Below are 22240 nucleotides of genomic sequence, written 5' to 3'. Positions count from 1 at the left end.
AATGTTGCACTGCTGGTGGCTGCCACCTGGTGAGTGGCTGCTGCCTGCGAGTAAGGGGGAAAGCGACCGGGGCCAGGGAGGTGCGGCACAGAGGTGGCTGATGGATCTGTGCCTCCCCCCCCCTTCAGGTGGAGCACATGTGGGTCTCTTCCCACTTCTCTGGCCCAGCCAGCGCAGGGCAACTAGGGTGCCTGAAGCTGTCCTCCATGGCCATGGAGATATTCATATGTGCTCTATAAGTCATCTTCTCCAGCCCCACCATGGCGGCTCTGCTCCTGCGCTGGGCCCCCAGCTTCGCCCCTTCCACCTGAGGTCCTGCACTTCTGGGGGCCCAGACCTGCCCCCCCAACCTTGTCCAGGGGCCTGGCTATTCTGTCAGCAGCTCTGCCTGAACCCTTAGTTCCTGTGCCTGTGGCCTGCACCCAGGTCTGGACCTGCAGCTAGGAGAGACAGGGGCTGGCTTTCAGCACCCCACTATTAAAAATGTTCCAGTGCCACTGATGTGAAACCTAATTGGGAAATGGGTGGTCCGGACAGCGGCCCACCCAAGCCCACCTGTAGCTACACCCCTGCTCTTTCAGACATTTTTAATCTGCCTAAAAATTAAGGTCAGTTTCTTAGCAAGACTGAAACGACGCTATGAGTCTGGCAGTCAAAAACACGAAGGCGAGGCAAAAAGACAAAGCTAAGCAAAAAGACAGTTTGTCATCTTATTTTAAAAATCTTGACGTATTGAATAGAGGACTTTAATCAAAAAGTATGGGAGAGGAAACATCTCAATTATCTAATCACTTGGCGAGTTGTGCGGATACCACGACAACTGCAAATGTTGAACAAGTGGACCCTGAAGTGGCAATGGAACTACAAAATATTGGTCATTTTGTCGACGTAAGGGATGAAACCTACCCTGAAGACATTGCATTACGGCCAAAATCTATTTCATTGGATAGGATAGAATATTTCTTAGTAAATAAACTAAAAATTTGATAAAAGAGTATGAGGTTGGAGGATGAAAGCAATTTAGAGGTTTTCATGAGTCCCTTTTTCTGAGGTGAAGAAAACCAGAAGCACAGAAATGAGAAATTGTTGATTTTTTTTGTTTGTTTTTGGAAACCACAAGGTTATGTTTTCAAATAATTCCCCTACCATAGTAAAGGAAAACAAACATTTGTTGATGGGCACTCTAATTGGAGAAATGTTGCAAGAGATATTGCTGATCATGAAACTTCCAAAACTCATATTAGAAGAATTGATTCTGCATTTTGGGCTAAGTTTGAGGAGTGTTCTTATTGGAGGAAAGTGCTGTGATGTGCTGTTGCCACAGTGAAACTATTGTCTTCTTTATACACAAATGCTAGAAGTCTAAATAATAAAATGGGTGAACTAGAGTGCCTAGTTTTAAAGGAGGATATTGATATAATAGGCATCATGGAAACTTGGTGGAATTAGGACAATCAATGGGACACAAGTCATACCAGGGTACAAAATACATCGGAAGGACAGAACAGATAGTGCTGGTGGGGGAGTGGCACTATAGGTGAAAGAAAATGTAGAATTAAATGAAGTAAAAATGAGCCTAAATGTTCCATAGAAATTCTATGGTAGTAATTTCATGCTCCAATAATAAGAATATAGCAGTAGGGATATATTATCAACCACCTGATCAGGACAGTGATAGTGACTATGAAATGCTATGGGAAACTCAGTAATAGTGGGGGATTTCAACTATCCCCATATTGACTGGGTACACGTCACCTCAGAATGGGAGGCAGAGATAAAATTTCTTGATACCTTAAAGGACTGCTTCTTGGAGCAGCTGGTTCTGGAACCCACAAAGGGAGAGGCTATTCTAGATTTAGTCCTAAGTGGAGCGCAGGCTCTGGTTCAAGAGGTAAATATAACTGGACCGTTTGGAACTAGTGACCATAATGTAATAAAATTTAACATCCCTGTGGTGGGAAAAACACCTCAGCAACCCAAGACTGTGGCATTTAATTTCAGAAAGGGGAACTACACAAAAATGAGGAAGATAGTAAAACAGAAATTAAAAGGTACAGTGACAAAAGTAAAATCTCTGCAAGCTGCATGGAAACTTTTCAAAGACGCCATAATAGAGGCCCAACTTAAATATATACCCCAAATTAAAAAGCACAGTAAGAGAACCAAACAAGTGCCACCGTGGCTTAACAACCAAGTAAAAGAAGCAGACACAGATAAAAAGACATCTTTTAAAAAGTGGAAGTTAAATCCTAGTGAGGAAAATAGAAAGGAGCATGAACATTGTCAAATTAAGTGTAAAAATATGAAAAAAGCCAAAAAGGAGTTTGAAGAACAGCTAGCTAAAAACTCAAAAAGTAATAGCAAAATGTTTGTTAAGTACATCAGTGCCAGTGGGGCCCTTGGACGATTGAGATGCTAAAGGAGCACTCAAAGATGATCAAGTCATTGCGGTGAAGCTAAATGAATTTGTTGCTTCAGTCTTTACGGCTGGGGATATTGGAGATATTTCCAAACCTGAGCCATTCTTTTTAGGTGACAAATCGGAGGAATTGTCCAAGATTGAGGTGTCATTAGAGGAGGTTTTGGAACAAATTGATAAACTTAACAGTAACAAGTCACCGGGATCAGATGGCATTCATCCAAGAGTTCTGAAAGAACTCAAATGTTAAATTGTGGAACTAACAACTGTGGTTTGTAACCGATCTTTTAAATCAGCTTCCGTACCTATTGACTGGAAGATAGCTAACATGATGTCAATATTAAAAAAGGGCTCTAGAGGTGATCCTGGCAATTACAGACTGGTAAGTCTAATGTCAGTACTGGGCAAATTAGTTGAAACTATAGTAAAGAATAAAATTATCAGACACATAGATGAACATAATTTGTTGGGGGAAAGTCAACATGGTTTCTATAAAGGCAAATCATGCCTTACTAATCTGCTAGAGTTCTTTGAGTGGGTCAACAAACAAGTGGACAAGGGGAATCCAGTAGATATAGTGTACTTAAATTTCCAGAAAGCTTTTGACAAGGTCCCTCACCAAGGCTCTTAAGGACAGTAAGTTGTCATGGGATAAGAGGGAAGGTCCTTTCATGGATTGATAACTGGTTAAAAGACAGGAAACAAAGGGTAGGAATAAATAGTAAGTTTTCCAAATGGAGAGAGGTAACTAGTGGTGTCCCCCAAGGGTCTCTTCTGGGACCAATCCTATTCAACTTATTTATAAATGATCTAGAGAAAGGGGTAAACAGTGAGGTGGCAAAATTTGCAGATGATACCAAACTGCTCAAGATAGTTACGACCGAAGCAGACTGTGAAGAGCTTCTGAAAGATCTCACCAAACTAAGTGATTGGGTAACAAAATGGCAAATTAAATTTAATGTTGACAAATGTAAAGTAATCCACATTGGAAAACATAATCCAAACTATACGTACAATATGATGGGGACTAATTTGGCTACAACTACTCAAGAAAGAGATCTTGGAGTCATTGTGGATAGTTCTCTGAAAACATCCCCTCAGTGTACAGTGGGGCTATGTCTACACTGGCCCCTTCTTCGGAAGGGGCATGCTAATTTTGAAAGTCAGAATAGGGAAATCCGCGGGGGATTTAAATATCCCCCGCGGGATTTAAATAAACATGTCCGCCGCTTTTTTTCCTGAAAGTAGGAATAAGAGATCCTCCGGAAAAGGGCTTTATTCCGGAGGATCGGGCCAGTCTAGACGCTTTTTTCCGGCTTTTCCCCAAGCCGGAAAAAAAGCGGCGGCCATGTTTATTTAAATCCCGCGGGGGATATTTAAATCCCCCGCGGATTTCCCTATTCTGACTTTCAGAATTAGCATGCCCCTTCCAAAGAAGGGGCCAGTGTAGACGTAGCCTGGCAGTCAAAAAAGCAAATAGAATGTTAGGAATCATTTAAAAAAAAGGGATAGAGAATAAGACAGAAAGTATCTTATTGCCTCTATATAAAACCATGGTACGCCCACATCTTGAATACTGCATACAGATGTGGTCGCCTCATCTCAAAAGAGATCTATTGGTATTGGAAAAGGTTCAGAAAAGGGCAACAAAAATGATGAGGGGTTTGGAACGGGTCCCATATGAAGAGAGATTAAAAAGACTTGGACTTTTCAGCTTAGAAAAGAGGAGACTAAGGGGGGATATGATAGAGGTGTGACGGGGTGAGGCAACCCCGCACTAGAGGGACCCCCCCCAGCGAGGCAGGGGAAAGCGGCGCGGCTTGCCTCGCCGCCGCCGAGGACGCGTCCGGTGGGGTAACCGGGGCGCACCGCTCGGCAGGCGGTCGAGCTGGCGGGACCCCGAGCAACACGGGGGAGGGCGGTGACGGGGTGAGGCAACCCTGCACCGAAGGTGCCCCCCCAGCGGGGCAGAAAGAAACGCCGCGGCTGGACTCGCCGCCGCCGGAGACGCAGGCCCTGGGCTGGGGTCTGGAGAGAGGGAGGGCCCGGACCCCCCTCACCTCCTCGCTCGTGGGACCCCCGGGGCAACAGCCGGGAGGGCCGACCCGGCGCCGCATCGCGGAGACCGAGACCTTCCGGGGCGGCAAACGTGGTCGTGTGACTGCCCAAGGCGGGGTGGGACTGTGGACCCCGTAACACGTGGTGGAGAACGTGGGCAATGGGCCCCCAAGCGGTAGGGGGGCGCTAGCGGAGCGGGGGTGGCTCTAGGGTACAGATAAGGGGGAGGTTTGCGGTCTTCTCTCTAAGGGGGCTGCCCAGATGGAGCCGGCAAAGGTGTTGGAGTGGGTGATGGAAAACCAGCGACAGCAGCAGCACCAGCAGACGCAGATTGTGCAACAGCTGGCGGCGCAGTTTCAAGAGCAACAACGGCAACTGGTTAGAGAGCTCACGGAACACCAACAGACGGTAGGGGCCCGGCGAGGGAGAGGGGAGGCTCCCTGGCCGGGGGAGGAAGACGCAGCGGGAGGGGCCCAACTGCCCGTCCGTTTAGCAAAGTTGGGCCCAGAGGACGACGTGGAGGCCTTCCTCGTAACGTTTGAGCGAGTGGCCACGGCGGCAAGATGGCCGGAAGAACACTGGGCGACTATAGTGGCTCCCTACTTGTCAGGGCCGGCCCAGATGGCCTACCAGGGGTTGCCCGCGAGGGAGGCTCTCCACTACTATAAAGTGAAGGAGGCCATATTAGATCAGGTGGGGATAACCCCCGAAACGTACCGCCAGCGGTTCCGGCAAGAACGATGTCGACCGGGAGACCGGCCCCGCGCAGTGGCACACCGCCTGAAGGAGTCCGGGATGCGGTGGCTGGAACCCGAGCCCAAGACGGGAATGCAGGTGGCGGAGATTGTCATTTTGGAACAGTTTATACAGGTGTTACCGGGGGAAGGACAGAGGTGGGTTCGGCGTCACCGGCCCTCCACGTTAGCCGAAGCAGTGACGTTGATGGAGGATTTTATGGCCGCAGAAGGAACAGAGGAGCGCGGGAAGAATCCTGTGAGTGGTCAGCCGGGGAGAGGGTCGATTGCAAGTAAGGGCCCCGCCGGGAGGGGAGAGCGGAGGCAGTCGGCGGAACCGGGGCCAGCCTGGGGACGGAAGTTAGCACCCGTGTGGCGGAACCCAGCCGAAGAACCCAGGGTGGAGCAGAGGGGGCCCGCCACCGAGAAAGACAATGGACGGAAGGCGGGGCCACCTAGTAAGCTGGTCTGCTTTCAGTGCGGGCAGGATGGCCACTTCCGCCGGGAATGCCCCGTAATGGATTGTACGTTTGGAAGGGTGATGACCTCGGAGGCCCAGAAGGCGAAAAGCCTGCCGAGTAAGGTGATGGCCCGGGTAAAAGTGGGGGGCCGTGTCGTGGAGGCACTGGTGGACTCCGGCTGCGGGCAAACGATGGTACGGGCAGACCTGGTCGAAGGGGGAGCAGCTACTGGAGGGCCCATCTGGATGCAGTGTGTCCACGGGGACGTCCGCCCTTATCCAACGGCTTGGGTCCAGATAGAGGACGGACGGCATACAGAGACGTGGCGAGTGGCGTTAGCCCCAAACCTGGCGTACCCCGCCCTGCTAGGATACGATTGGCCGGGCCTGGGCCCCCTGCTCCGACAATGGGGGCAGGCCACGACATCACCCGAGGACGACCCCGGGGAAAGGGTGCCGGAGGTGGCGTAGGGGGAAGAAGCCCAAGCCCCGACTATCGGGCACACGGCAGGAGGGGCGGCGCCGACCGGTACCGGAGAGGATGCTCAGCAGTCTAACCTGGATGTAGACGAAGGGGATTTCACCCAGCTTCAGCGAGAAGACCCCTCGCTTCAGCGAGCCTGGGACCAGGCTACGGCGCCGGGTAAAGGAGGCGGGACTCAGGAGACCTACGGCCAGAATCCCCGATTTGAGGTACGAGGGGATCGACTATACCGGGTGACCCAGGAGAGGGAGGGACGCGAGACGGTCCGCCAGCTGTTAGTCTCCACCCGGTATAGGTGGCGGGTCTTGGAATTGGCGCACGCCCACCCCTGGGCCGGTCACCTGGGGAGGGAGAAGACCCAGCAGCGCGTGCTGCAACGGTTCTTCTGGTCGGGGGTATATCGGGCTGTCCGGGACTTTTGTGACTCATGCCCACAGTGCCAGCTGACGGCCCCAGCAGGAGTCCCGAGATCCCCGCTCATTCCGCTCCCGGTGGTGGGCGTCCCTTTCGAGCAGGTGGCTTTCGACCTGGTAGGGCCGGTCGAGAAGTCGGGCAGGGGGCATCCAATTTATATTGGTTTTAATAGACTACGCAACCCGGTGTCCCGAGGCCGTCCCATTGCGGTCCACCACGGCGTCCGTGATCGCGGGAGAGCTGGTAAAAATCTTCGCGAGGGTGGGGCTCCCCCGGGAGGTGTTGACTGATCAGGGCCCGAATGTCACATCCCGGGTAATGAGTGAACTCTGCCGGATGCTGCGGATTAAAACTCTACGCACCTCCGTGTATCACCCCCAAACGGACGGCCTGGTAGAACGATTTAACAAGACGCTTAAAGCAATGATAAGACGGTTTATACATGATGACCCCCGGGAATGGGATAAAATGTTGCCGGCCCTGTTGTTTGCTGTCAGGGAGGTGCCCCAGGCCTCCTCGGGGTACTCCCCATTTGAATTGTTGTACGGGCGGCAACCGCGGGGGATATTAGACCTGGTGAAAGAGAACTGGGAAGAGCAAGAGTCGAGGGCCCGGGGGACAGTCCACTATGTGCTGCACCTCCGAGAAAGGTTGCGAGCACTGGGAGAATTAGCGAAAAGCAATTTAGAAAAGGCTCAGGAGCACCAAGAAAGGCGCTACAACCAGGGGGCCCGTTTGAGGGAATTCGCACCAGGAGATCGGGTCCTGTTGCTATTACCAGACCGGGATTCCAAGCTGATGGCGAGGTGGCAGGGCCCATTTGAGGTCCTCCGGAGGGTCGGGAAGGTGGACTACGAGCTAAGGTTACAAGGAAAAAGGAAGGACACCCAAATATACCATGTAAACCTCTTAAAGAAGTGGAAGCCCCGAGAAGCACTATTTGTGGATCCGCGACCCCTCGAGTTAGACCTCGGCCCTTGGTGTGAGTCGGAGGAAAAACCCTGGATAGAGGGTGAGCTGACACCAGCGCAGAGGAAAGAGATGGAACAGCTGCTCCAGGCCTTTCCACACGTGCTAACAAGCCGTCCAGGTAAGACAACCCTCGCTACCCACGAGATAGACACGGAACCTGGGAAGAAAGTCCGCAACCCGCTCAGGCCATTACCACGGAAGTTATGGGAGCCCGTGAAACAGGAGTTGCAGATGATGTTGCAGTGGGGGGTGGTAGAAGAGTCGCATAGTGACTGGCGGAGCCCGATAGTGCTGGTTCCAAAAGCAGACAAGACTTTACGGTTCTGTATAGACTTCCGGGGGGTGAATGCGATCTCACGCTTCGACGCCTACCCCATGCCCCGGGTGGAGGAGTTGCTCGAACGTATTGGGGAAGCGCAGTATCTCTCCACGATTGACCTCACGAAAGGCTACTGGCAAATCCCGCTGACCCCCGGCGCCCGGGAAAAGACCGCCTTTGCAACTCCCTTTGGGCTGTACCAATTTGTGACGATGCCGTTCGGGCTCCATGGCGCAGCAGCAACATTCCAACGGCTCATGGACCGAATACTGCGGCAGCATCAGACCTTCGCCGTCGCGTATATTGACGACATCGTCATCTTTAGCACAACTTGGGGGCAACATCTGAAACATGTGCAGGCCATCCTCGAAACTTTAGCGGAGGCCGGTTTGACAGCAAACCCAAAGAAATGCAAATTCGGACGCCGGGAAGTGTCATACCTGGGCTACACTGTGGGGGGAGGGCGCCTAAAGCCCTTAGTCGACAAGGTGAGTGCGGTGCGGGATTGGCCTTTACCAGCAACCAAGAGACAGATACGGCAGTTCCTGGGGCTAGCGGGGTACTACAGACGATTTATAGCCGACTTTGCCACCCTAGCAGCCCCGTTGACTGACATGACGCGGAATAGCCAACCCCAGAAAGTAAGATGGACCGACAGGGGCGGGCAGGCATTTGACACTATCAAACGGCGCTTGGTGTCCGCCCCCATATTACGACAACCCGACTTTTCAAAAACATTCATCCTACAGACGGACGCCTCAGAGGTGGGGCTCGGGGCAGTGTTAGCGCAGGAGGTCGAGGGGGCGGAGCATCCCATACTATACCTGAGTCGCAAACTGTTCAACAGGGAAAAGAGCTATGCGACTATTGAAAAAGAGGCCCTGGCAGTTAAATGGGCCATTGAGGCTTTACGTTATTATCTTCTAGGGGACCGGTTCCTGTTGATCACAGATCATGCACCGTTGAAGTGGATCCAATCGATGAAAGAGACTAATGCACGAATAATGCGGTGGTATTTAGCTCTCCAACCGTACTGTTTCCAGGTGGTACACCGCCCGGGGGCGGCGCACCAGAACGCGGACTTCCTATCGCGAAGTATAGAGGAGGCTGAGGGGACGAAAGGGCCCCCAGACCTCGATTTAAGGGGGGAGGTGTGTGACGGGGTGAGGCAACCCCGCACTAGAGGGACCCCCCCCAGCGAGGCAGGGGAAAGCGGCGCGGCTTGCCTCGCCGCCGCCGAGGACGCGTCCGGTGGGGTAACCGGGGCGCGCCGCTCGGCAGGCGGTCGAGCTGGCGGGACCCCGAGCAACACGGGGGAGGGCGGTGACGGGGTGAGGCAACCCTGCACCGAAGGTGCCCCCCCAGCGGGGCAGAAAGAAACGCCGCGGCTGGACTCGCCGCCGCCGGAGACGCAGGCAGCAGGGCAGCCAGGACACACCGCCTGGCTGGCGGCTCCAGGGACGCAGCCCGGGGCATCGCGGGGGAAGGACCCCCCCCCCCCCCCGCGGCAGGGTTAGTGGAGACAACAGGGCGCAGGAACGGCACCCCACCAGCCGTGGGGCGGGCAGCCCCGCGGACACCCCAGCCAGCCCTATGCCCCACAGCTGCGGGAGATAGGGAGGACGCTGGGGGTGAGGGGAAACAGCTGGGAAGGAGGAGCTGGAGCTGGAGCCGTGGGCGAGCACAGGTGTGAGTGCTCTGGAGGGGCGGGGGCGGTACCTTCCTCAGGTATAAAGGCAGCAGAAGCAGAAGCAGAGGAGGAAGCAGGAGGAGGAGGAGGATGCTGGAGGAAAAGACTGAGAGACACGAGGAGACAGCGAGACCAGCCGGCTGGTGAGCGGACGAGCGAGGGCATGAGGAAGCAGCCCAGGGCGGGTGTACTGGAGCCCGAGGGTTGATGCGTTGCGGCACTGTGCCCCATCAGCCAGGTTGGGGGGAGAGAAGAACATCTCCCCCGCCTTAGGGCCCTGGGCTGGGGTCTGGAGAGAGGGAGGGCCCGGACCCCCCTCACCTCCTCGCTCGTGGGACCCCCGGGGCAACAGCCGGGAGGGCCGACCCGGCGCCGCATCGCGGAGACCGAGACCTTCCGGGGCGGCAAACGTGGTCGTGTGACTGCCCAAGACGGGGTGGGACTGTGGACCCCGTAACACGAGGTCTATAAAATCATGACTGGTATGGAAAAAGTGAATAAGGAAAAGTTATTTACTTATTCCCACAATATAAGAACTAGGGGTCATCAAATGAAATTAATAGGCAGCAGGTTTAAAACAAACAAAAGGAAGTTTTTTTTCACTCAGCACACAGTCAACCTCTGGAACTCCTTGCCAAAGGATGTGGTGTAGGCTAGGACTTTAACAGGGTTCAAAAAAGAGCTAGATAGATTTGTGGGGGTTAAGTCCATTAATGGCTATTAGCCAGGATGGGTAGGAATGGTGTCCCTAGCCTCTGTTTCTCTGGAGGGTGGTGACAGGGGAAGGATCACATGAGGATTACCTGTTGTGTTCCCGCCCTCCAGGGCATCTGGTATTGTCCACTGTTGGCAGACAGGATACTGGGCTGGATGGACCATTGGTCTTACCCAGTATGGTCGTTCTTATGTTCTTTGCGACTACCTCTAAGAGGACATGATGAGTCATCAGTGTCAAATGGAAAAGGTAATTTTTTAACCTGCCTTGAATATCTTAGTGAATTTGACTATTTTTTCAATGAACATTTGAAAAATTATCAGTATTGTGGCTCAGGGAAGACCAATGTTTTAATACACCAAACCTACAATTAATTCATTGTAGCAGCTCCGAAACCAATTCACTGATGAAGTAAAGGATAGAATCATAGAATCATAGAATAATAGGACTGGAAGGGACCTCGAGAGGTCATCGAGTCCAGCCCCCCGCCCTCAAGGCAGGACCAAGCTCCGTCTACACCATCCCTGACAGATGTCTATCTAACCTGTTCTTAAATATCTCCAGAGAGGGAGATTCCACCACCTCCCTTGGCAATTTATTCCAATATTTGACCACCCTGACAGTTAGGAATTTTTTCCTAATGTCCAATCTAAACCTCCCCTGCTGCACTTTAAGCCCATTACTCCTTGTCCTGTCCTCAGAAACCAAGAGGAACAAATTTTCGCCTTCCTCCTTGTGACACCCTTTTAGATATTTGAAAACCGCTATCATGTCCCCCCTTAATCTTCTTTTTTCCAAACTAAACAAGCCCAGTTCATGAAGCCTGGCTTCATAGGTCATGTTCTCTAAACCTTTAATCATTCTTGTCGCTCTTCTCTGTACCCTTTCCAATTTCTCCACATCTTTCTTGAAATGTGGCGCCCAGAACTGGACACAGTACTCCAGCTGAGGCCTAACTAGTGCAGAATAGAGCGGCAGAATGACTTCACGAGTTTTGCTTACAACACACCTGTTGATACAACCTAGAATCATATTTGCTTTTTTTGCAACAGCATCACACTGTTGACTCATATTCAACTTGTGGTCCACTATGACCCCTAGATCCCTTTCCGCCATGCTCCTTCCTAGACAGTCGCTTCCCATCTTGTATGTATGGAACTGATTGTTCCTTCCTAAGTGGAGCACTCTGCATTTCTCCTTATTAAACCTCATCCTGTTTACCTCTGACCATTTCTCTAACTTGCTAAGGTCATTTTGAATTATGTCCCTATCCTCCAAAGAAGTTGCAACCCCACCCAGTTTGGTATCATCTGCAAACTTAATAAGAGTACTCTCTATCCCAATATCTACATCATTGATGAAGATATTGAATAGTACGGGTCCCAAAACAGACCCTTGAGGAACTCCACTTGTTATCCCTTTCCAGCAGGATTTAGAACCGTTAACAACAACTCTCTGACTACGGTTATCCAGCCAATTATGCACCCACCTTATCGTGGCCCTATCTAAGTTATATTTGCCTAGTTTATCAATAAGAATATCATGCGAGACCGTATCAAATGCCTTACTAAAGTCTAGGTATATGACATCCACCGCTTCTCCCTTATCCACAAGGCTCGTTATCTTTTCAAAGAAAGCTATCAGATTAGTTTGGCATGACTTGTTCTTCACAAACCCATGCTGGCTATTCCCTATCACTTTATTACTTTCCAAGTGTTTGCATACGATTTCCTTAATTACCTGCTCCATTATCTTCCCTGGGACAGACGTTAAACTGACCGGTCTATAATTTCCTGGGTTGTTCTTATTCCCCTTTTTATAGATGGGCACAATATTTGCCCTTTTCCAGTCTTCTGGAATCTCCCCTGTCTGCCATGATTTTTCAAAGATCATAGCTAAAGGCTCAGATACCTCCTCTATCAGCTCCTTGAGTATCCTGGGATGCATTTCATCAGGACCTGGTGACTTGCTGACATCTAACTTTCCTAAGTGATTTTTAACTTGTTCTTTGTGTATCCTATCTTCTAAACTTACCCTCTCTCTGCTTGTATTCACTACGTTAGGCACACCTCCAGACTTCTCGGTGAAGACCGAAACAAAGAAGTCATTGAGCATCTCCGCCATTTCCAAGTTCCCTGTTACTGCTTCTCCCTCCTCGCTAAGCAGTGGGCCTACCCTGTCCTTGGTCTTCCTCTTGCTTTTAATGTATTTATAAAAGGTCTTCTTGTTTCCCTTTATGCCTGTAGCTAGTTTGATCTCATTTTGTGCCTTTGCCTTTCTAATCTTGCCCCTGCATTCCCGTGTTGCTTGCCTATATTCCTCCTTTGTTAGTTGTCCTAGTTTCCATTTTTTATATGACTCCTTTTTTATTTTGAGATCATGCAAGATCTCCTTGTTAAGCCAAGCTGGTCTTTTGCCATATTTTCTATCTTTCCTACACAGCGGAATTGTTTGCTTTTGGGCCCTTAACAACGTCCCTTTGAAATACTTCCAACTCTCCTCAGTTGTTTTTCCCTTCAGTCTTGCTTCCCATGGGACCTTACCTACAAGTTCTCTGAGCTTATCAAAATCTGCCTTCCTGAAATCCATAACCTCAATTGTGGTGGTCTCCCTTCTACCTTTCCTTAAGATCATGAACTCTATTATTTCGTGATCACTGTCCCCTATACTGTCTTCCACTTTCAAGTTCTCAACTAGTTCCTCCCTATTTGTTAAAACCAAATCCAGAACAGCTTCTCCTCTGGTAGCTTTTTCAACCTTCTGAAACAGAAAGTTGTCTCCAATGCAGTCCAGAAACTTATTGGATAGCCTGTGCCTCGCTGTGTTAGTTTCCCAACATATGTCTGGATAGTTGAAGTCCCCCATCACCACCAAATCTTGGGCTTTGGATAGTTTTGTTAATTGTTTAAAAAAGGCCTCATCCACCTCTTCCACCTGGCTAGGTGGCCTGTAGTAGACTCCTAGCATGATATCACCCTCGTTTTTTACCCCTTTTAGCTTAACCCAGAGACTCTCTACACAGCTATCTCCTACGTTCATCTCCACTTCAGTCCAAGTGTGTACATTTTTAATATACAAGGCAACCCCTCCTCCCTTTTTTCCCTGTCTGTCCTTCCTGAGCAAGCCGTACCCTTCCATACCAATATTCCAATCATGCGTCCCATCCCACCAGGTTTCTGTAATACCAATGATATCATAGTTGTATTTATTGGTTAGCAATTCCAGTTCTTCCTGCTTATTACCCATACTTCTCGCATTTGTATATAGGCATCTAAGATACTGATTTGATCTTGCCTCCCTGTTGTGCCCTGACCCTCCTTTCTCCTTGCCATTATAGGCCGTAGTCCCCCCCATTTCCAACCCATCTCCCAGTCCCGCACATTCAGCACTTAGATGCCAAGTACAATTCCAAAATAGTCGATTCAACACCAGACGTAAGTCATGTAGACCAATTAACATTAATTTTAATATATGTGACCAGCAATGGTGAAGTTGTAAAGCAATTTCTTTGTTTTGTCCCACTAAAATCCCACACTTCTGAATGTCTAGAGACAACGCATTTGGAAATCATTGAAAATTTAGGTTTGGACATCAAAAATTGTCATGGACAGAGTTCTGATAATGCCGCAAATATGTCAGGAAAATATTCAGGTCTACAGGCAAGACTGAACAATGCATATCTCTCTGCTTTATTCAGACCATGTTCCAGCCATTCCTTACATTTAATCTGCAATGCTGCAGCCGTATCTTGTGAGGGAGCTACACATTTTTTTACTTTGTTCAAAACACGCATGCTTTTTTTTTTTCAGTTTCCACACATCGATGGAGTATGCTATAATCACATTTGGAGCAGGCAAATGGAAAACATTTGACAGTGAAAAGAATTTGTGACACCAGGTGGTTTGCTTGTGCAGATGCTGTTTTGGCTTTGAAAATGAGCTATGATGTTATAAAGAGAACCTTATTAGACATAATCATCACATTCTGAAAAACCACATGCAAAAACTGAAGCAAAATCCTTAGCAGAAAAGTTTGAAAAGTTATGATATTGCTGTTTTTACTATTTTGTGGAACCGTTTACTTCAAAGAATTAATGCCGTCAGCAAATCACTGCAAAAAGTTGATACAAATGTATTGAACGCTGAGCAATTGTTAGCCTCAGTTACAAGTTTTGTCAAGGAGGTTCAAAATGACTATACGTCCGTGGAAACAGAGGCACTAACATTAACTGAAAATATGGGTTCCTCTGATATATCTGATGAGAAGCATAAAAAACTCAGGAAGTTATATTTTGATGCAACTAGAGACAATGAAATCAATTTAAAAGGGAAAGAGAAGATCGTCGTTGAGACTGTCATTGTTATTTGTGACACAATAACAGTTCAATTGCAGAGTAGTGGTGACTAAAGAAAACTGTTGATTTATTTTGCATTTTTTTTGACAGAAGTATGGATGAGGATGCTAAAAGCCACTACAGTAAGAAGTTAAGTGAATTCTACTGAGAGGACATAGACACAAATCTTTTTGAAGATGAAGTGAAACATTTCATTCATTTTATCGAAAATGGTGAGGTCTGCGCTTCCAGATCACCAGTTGATTTGTATAGACTTGTACATGACAGTTTGCAGGCAACCTTTCCAAAGGTAGAAACCATTCTGAAAATACTTTTAACAATGCCTGTCACAAATGCTTCTGGTGAACATTCTTTTTCTTTACTGAAAGGAGTAAGAAATTATTTGTGAAATATGACGACTCAGGAACATTTGATAAGTTCAGCAATAGTGACAATTGAAAGTGCCTCTTTACAAAATATTACTTGATGACTTAATTGACAATTTTGTAAAGAAAAAGTGTAGAAAAGAAAGCTATCTGAATAAATATTTTTTTTCAAATTCAATACATTTCTTCAGAGGAAGTTAACTTTTATTTTTCCATTCATGCGTCATCTATACATTTTATTTTTACACAGTTTTCACATTAGCTTAATGCAAATACAAGCTTTCATCTAGACCAGAAGTTCTCAAACTGTGCTCCGAGAGCTCCATTCAGGTGGACTGAGGAAAGGTTATGATGGTTTTTTTTACAAAGCGCTCTTATCCAAAGCACTTTACAATAGTTAGCTACTGGTACAAACAATACTTGGAAAGATCATTAAGTGGTCCACCGAGACCCTCGCCAATTTTCAAGTGGTCTGTGGGAAAACAAAAGTCAGACTACAAAAACAATCAAGGTACCACCCTTTATTTTCATTTACTTCTTATTGATTATAATATAGGAGGAGGATGAAGAAAAAAGAATGAAAATGGGAGGGGCAGAAAGAGTGAATGTTCTTTTTCTTGGCTCGGTCCCCGGGGGACCCCAAAAATGAAGCTGAGTACAGGGCCCCACTAACTCTAAATCCGCCACTGAATAGGCATTACCATGGCATTCCTCTTCATCTCTTGAAAAGAGAGCTGCTGGTCTGAAATAAATCTACTTACTGGAATTTTACTGTGTTTTCTTCTAGCTGAACCAGGGCTCCGAAGACCCGCTGAAGAGGCCAGTGGTGTATGTGAAGGGGGCCGATGCAGTCAAATTGATGAACATAGTTAACAAGCAGAAAGTGGCCCGAGCAAGGATTCAGCACTGGTCCCCCCAGGTGAGACTTGGTGTTCCATGGGAATTGTGCTACTATTGCTTTATGCAGTATATGTTAATACCATTGGTTGTTAATGTGTAGCGTGGCACTTTCCATGAGTGCTGACTGGAGAACAGTTAGTTACTCACAAAGTACCATTGACTTCCATGGGATTTCTCAAATCAGTCACAACTCACCAGTGTTCCAGTGCTGTTGGAGGTTCACAGTCTGGCCTTATATTTATTATACAGGGGGGCTACGTCTACACTGGCCCCTTTTCCGGAAGGGGCATGTAAATTTCAGCAGTCGTCGTAGGGAAATCCGCGGGGGATTTAAATATCCCCCGCGGCATTTAAATAAAAATGTCCGCCGCTTTTTTCCGGCTTTTAAAAAAGCCGGAAAAGAGCGTCTAGACTGGCCCCGATCCTCCGGAAAAAGTGCCCTTTTCCGGAGGCTCTTATTCTTACTTTGAAGTAAGAATAAGAGCCTCCGGAAAAGGGCACTTTTTCCGGAGGATCGGGGCCAGTCTAGACGCTCTTTTCCGGCTTTTTTAAAAGCCGGAAAAAAGCGGCGGACATTTTTATTTAAATGCCGCGGGGGATATTTAAATCCCCCGCGGATTTCCCTACGACGACTGCTGAAATTTACATGCCCCTTCCGGAAAAGGGGCCAGTGTAGACGTAGCCGGGCTGTGTCTACACTGGCATGAATTTCCAGAAATGCTTAAAATGGAATACTATTCCGTTTTCAGTTTTTCCGGAAAAGGAGCGTCTACATTGGCAGGCTGCTTTTCTGGAAAATCCCTTTTCCGGAAAAGCGTCTGTGCTCAATGTAGACGCGCTTTTCCGGAAAAGAGCACCGATCGCCATTTTCGCGATCAGGGCTTTTTTCCGGAAAAGACTACTGGGCTGTCTACACTGGCCCTTTTCCGGAACAGTGTTCCGGAATAAGGACTTATGCCCGAGCGGGAGCAGAATAGTTTTTCCGGAATAGCGGCTGATTTTGTAGAGTAGAGCGTCGTTGCTTTTCTGGAAATTCAAGGGCCAGTGTAGACAGCTCCCAGCTTATTCCGGAAAAGCGGCTGATTTTCCAGAATAAGTGACCCAGTGTAGACACAGCCAGGGAGTTTTGTTTGGTTTTGGTGTTATAATGCCCCATTAATAAAGAAACAAAACATTTAAATGAAATAAGCAGGGCTGAACTTCCAGGAAGACACTCTGTCTGATGTTAGCAAACACTTCTTGATTGCATTTTTCATGCATGGATTAACAAAACAAATCTGAGATTTTATTCTCCTACCAGTCTAGAATGGTGTCCCAGCACGGGGCTACTCCCTCCGTCCGGTCTCTTCATGCGGGTTCCCAGTGGTGGCTTGGCCTGCCCCGTCCATCCTCCTTTCACCGTCAAGGCATTCTCCTCCTCCTCCGTGATTCGCACCCAGGCTGTGGGGTACGGCCACACATCCCCGTGGACGCATTTCATCCAAACTGAAGCCCCTACCAGCTCGGGTTTCACCACCAAATCTGCCCGGACAATGGTTTGTCCACAGCCCGAGTCCACCAAAGCCAATACAGGCACTCCCTCCACCTTCACCCTCACCACCATCTTGGTGTTATCACGAGGGCGGGCTCTCTGGTCTGCGGGTATTACGTGTCCAGAAGAACAATCCATAAAAGGGCAATTTCTATGAAAACGTCCCTCTTGCCCGCACTCATAGCAGCGGCTTCGAGAGGGTCCCTCCTCTCTCAATGGCCGATCCATCCCTTCTTGTTTACCTATTCTTTCCCTTTGCCCCATGCCCGGAACCTCCCATCCTGGGGCTACAGGCTTAGGTCCTTCAGCCCTCTCCAGGGTCCCCACAGCTCCCGGCCTCTACCTCCTCGAGGGCACCGAGCTCTCCCCAGGGCTGGGTGCCTCAGATGCCGAGTAATTTTCCATTAAGGTGACAACATTGGCTAGGGCCGTAGGGCGGTGTCTTCGCACCCACTTCTGTGCCTCTGCTGGCAAAATATGGATGAATTGCTCCAGTACTATGAGGTTGGCTACCTGCGTACTAGTGCGCCGCTCAGGCTCTAACCATCTCCAGCAAACCTCATGCAACTTCTGGGCCACTGCCCGGGGACAGGCCCCCAGTGAGTACTGTTCCTGTCTAAACTTCTGCCTATATGTCTCTGGGGTCACCCCGACTTGATCCAGAATGGCCTCTTTTATCTTAAAATAGTTTAGGGCCTCCCTGGCTGCTAAACTACGGTAAGCCAGTTGTGCAGGCCCTGATAAATAGGGGGCCAGGAGGGTGGCCCAGTGCTCCTCGGGCCACCTGGCGGCTGTAGCCACCCTCTCAAACGTTACAAAGTAAGCTTCTGGGTCATCTTGAGGCCCCATCTTAGACAGGCGTATTGGCAACTAGAGGACACCCCCGGGTCCCTCTTCTACCCCCATAGGGGCTCCCATGCTGGCCCGCCCCATGACTGCTCCCTGCTGGAGCCATCTCTCCTGCTGTGCTTGCTGCTGGTCCACTAGTTCTCGTAACAACTGTCTTTGCTGCTCTTGTTGCTGAGCTGCCAATTGCTGCAGCAACTGAGTCTGTTGCTGCTGCTGTTGCCGCTGGTGTTCAGCTAACCACTCAAACATCTTAGCCGGGTCCATTTTGACCTCGGCCCCTCTACGCTCACTTTCCTCTCTCTCTTTTTTTTTTTTTCTTCCTTCCCTTAGTTACAGGGTTTGGGGTCAAGTACCCACATTATCCACCACTTGTCCCAGCGTGGGTCTACTCCCTCCGGTCAATGCTCGCTCAGGCACCAGTGTATCTCATCATTGTGAGCGGATATATGCCATTTTCAGCAGCCGCCCTCCCTCCTTTCCCGTCACCAATGTCCCTATGTGCTCCCCACAAGTCCCGCACCCCACACAATTAAGTCTCAAGTCTCTTGAACAAAGTCAATAGTCCTAAATGTTTACTTGGCCCACTCGTAGAGGGTAGGGGGGACTGGTCCCACCCCCACTCCAGGACCCTAAGAGCAGGGACTTGTTTGGTTGGTGGGGACTCGTCCTGCAACGCACCAACCCGCGGGCTCCAACGAGGCCTTACCCATGGCCCGTCATCCATTTTCCGCTCGTCCTGGGTTACTTCCTACCCCCTTCGTCACATTGGTCCGTGATTATGCCGCCGACCGCGTCTCACCGCGTGATCCCATCCAGTGCTGTCAATTCCCCTGTCTCTGGGCCCACCCTGGGGGTTGAGAAGCCTTCTCCCATTGTGAGGGAGTCGCCGGTCCACTGCCCATCTCTCCACCCCGTACAGCCAGTGTCCTGACGAGGCCGATGGTCCGCAGTCCTCGCCTCCAGTCCGCCACCCCTTGCTGTAGGGGCCGACACCTTTTCAAAGCCGGCGCCATTCCTTTGGGATGCTGGTGCAGGCGCTGTCCCACTGGCTGGCAAGCTGGCCCCAAGCTCTTCTGCGCATGTACCAGCGGTGGCCATGGAACAGCCCTGGTACCATGGCGCGGGAGCGGCTCCATGAGCCCAGAGAGCCTCCTCTCCCCGCTAGCTAGTGCGAGGTTCGGGGAGTTCCGCCTCGTGGGGACCTAACACCCCGTCACAAATGGATATTCCCAAGACAGCTTGAACACTTCTTAGATATAGTTTATGAGAAAAGAGAACATAAAAATAAGAGTATACCAGGTTTCTAGTTCATTTTTACTGGATTCCTAAAGCATCAGCGCTACTAGGAAGCGTGACTCATTTGATCAATCAGTGATTGGCCAAGGACTCAGATGTGATTTTACTTGCTTCGGAAAGAGAATTGTACCAAAAACCCACTGGAGCTGTTGGTAACTGTGATTCACTCTGGGGGAAACCTGTTGTTTGTAGAACCAGCATTGAGTTCAGAGCTTCTGTAAACCTTATTTGCTAAGGCTGTGTCCCACCACACACTTAGGTTCCTGTGACAAATGTGACTTCCTCCCAGTTTGTATTGATTGTAAAGGGCACCCTGAATATTCACTATTAAGTACATGGAGTTTCATAAAATAATATGAATTGACCTCACTCAAAGGTATTGACCAAAGATTCTGGCTCATGCAGTCAGGGATCATGAGCAACTGGTCAAGAGAGAGGCTAACAACTGCAGTGACCTTTTCTACTATTGGGGCTCGTCTACACTGGCCCCTTTTCCAGAAGGGGCATGTTAATTTCAGCTATCGTAGTAGGGAAATCCACGGGGGATTTAAATATCCCCCGCGGCATTTAAATAAAAATGTCCGCCGCTTTTTTCCGGCTTTTAGAAAAGCCGGAAAAGAGCGTCTACACTGGCCCCGATCCTCCGGAAAAAGCGCCCTTTTCTGGAGGCTCTTATTCCTACTTCAAAGTAGGAATAAGATCCTCCAGAAAAGGGCGCTTTTTCCAGAGGATCGGGGCCAGTGTAGACGCTCTTTTCCGGCTTTTCTAAAAGCCGGAAAAAAGCGGCGGACATTTTTATTTAAATGCCGCGGGGGATATTTAAATCCCCCGCGGATTTCCCTACTACGATAGCTGAAATTAACATGCCCCTTCCGGAAAAGGGGCCAGTGTAGACGTAGCCTTGGAGTTCAGGCCCCCAGGGCATTCATGGAAACCTTAATTATCAAGAAACTAGAGAAGGGGGAAATGGATTTGAGGGGCATAGCAATGGATTTGAATGTGATCTGCATGGGGAGGCAAGTTAAACTTCTTCTGTCTTCTTCACTTCTAAGCAACCCACAGAGTACTTTGACATGGGGATATTCCTCGCCTTTTTTGTGGCGGTCTCTCTCGTTTGCCTCATTCTTCTCATCAAGATCAAACTGAAGCAGCGACATAGTCAGGTAAGAGCTGCCTCAGCTCGGAATCAGTAATGATACTTTCCTGGCAGTCTGACCCCTATCTCTGTCTTCTAGGGTATGTGGACCCTGAACCGGGGTTAAGGCTGGCCGGAAGCAGTGCCGGCAGGGCATCAGATTAGGACAGCGTGGAGCTGCTGTCTCAGGCTAGCCGAGGGCTGTGCTTAAAGGGACCCGACCCCCACCCTGGACAGACAGTTCTCAGGGGTTCCCCGCTCACGTGTCTAACTTGATGAGGGACAGCAAAGCAGTCCTGGCTTGGAGTGCCCTGAGTGCCCACACTCGGCACATCACAGGACTCGGCCATCAGACCGGCTGCACTTGCCGCAGGCTGCCATCCGGGGAGTGGGGTCAATCGGGGGGCTGCAGGAGAGCTTCCACCCCAAGGAGCCCGCAGAGCCACCCCAGTCCTCCCCATTGGGGGCTCGTACCCCATTCCTCCCTCACCTCCTTCCACTTACCCCTCCCTAGCCCCCCTTCCTGATGTACAAAATAAAGGACACGTGTGTTCAAAAATAGAAACTCTCTTTATTGAACAAAACTCGGGGAGACTGGGAAAAGGAGGTGGGAGAGGGGAAAAGAGAGGGTGGGAGAGGGGAGGGCAACTAAAATGATCAGGGGTTTGGAACAGGTCCCATATGAAGAGAGGCTAAAGAGACTGGGACTTCTCAGCTTAGAAAAGACGAGACTGAGGGGGGATATGATAGAGGTCTATAAAAGCATGAATGGTGTGGAGAGGGTGCATACAGAAAAGTTCTTCATTAGTTCCTATAATAGAAGGACTAGAGGACACCAAATGAAATGAATGGGTAGCAGGCTTCAAACTAATAACAGAAAGTTGTTCTTCACAAAGCAAATAGTCAACCTGTAGAACTCCTTGCTGCAGGAGGCTGTGAAGGCTAGAACTAGAACAGAGTTTAAAGAGAAGTTAGATAAATTCATGGAGGTTGGGTCCAAGGAGTGGTATTAGCCAGGGGGTAGAAATGGTGTCCCTGGCCTCTGTTTGTGGAAGGCTGGAGATGGATGGCACGAGACAAATGGCTTGGTCATTGTCTTCGGTCCATCCCCTCCAGGGTCCCTAGTGTTGGCCGCTGTCGGCAGACAGGCTACTGGACTAGATGGACCTTTGGTCTGACCCAGGACGGCCATTCTAAGCTCAGGGTCGGGGGTCTCACTGGACCACCCTGATTTTCATGCAAACCTGCTCCTGGGTGGCCAGGCTGGCAGCTCTCCTGTCCTAGACGGCCACTTTCCTGTGCCTAGTGTGGACATCGTGGATGAGGTCCACGATCTCCGCACTAGACCTGGTGGGCGCCCGCCTCTTGCGGACCCGGGCAGGCTCCCGGGAGCTGCCAGCCTGGTCCCGGGAAGAGGCGGAGGGCTGGGTGGCAGCGGGTGGCTGGTTCGTGCCGTGCCAGGTGCAGGGTCTGCTGGCTGGGTGCTGGCAGTCTTGCACCTGGCACGGGTACCGTAGCCAGCCCGTGCCCCTTTAAGGGCTCCAG

Source organism: Pelodiscus sinensis, unplaced genomic scaffold (genome assembly GCF_049634645.1).
Source record: "Pelodiscus sinensis isolate JC-2024 unplaced genomic scaffold, ASM4963464v1 ctg45, whole genome shotgun sequence".
NCBI lineage: Eukaryota > Metazoa > Chordata > Testudines > Trionychidae > Pelodiscus > Pelodiscus sinensis.
This window is presented reverse-complemented; position numbering follows the sequence as displayed.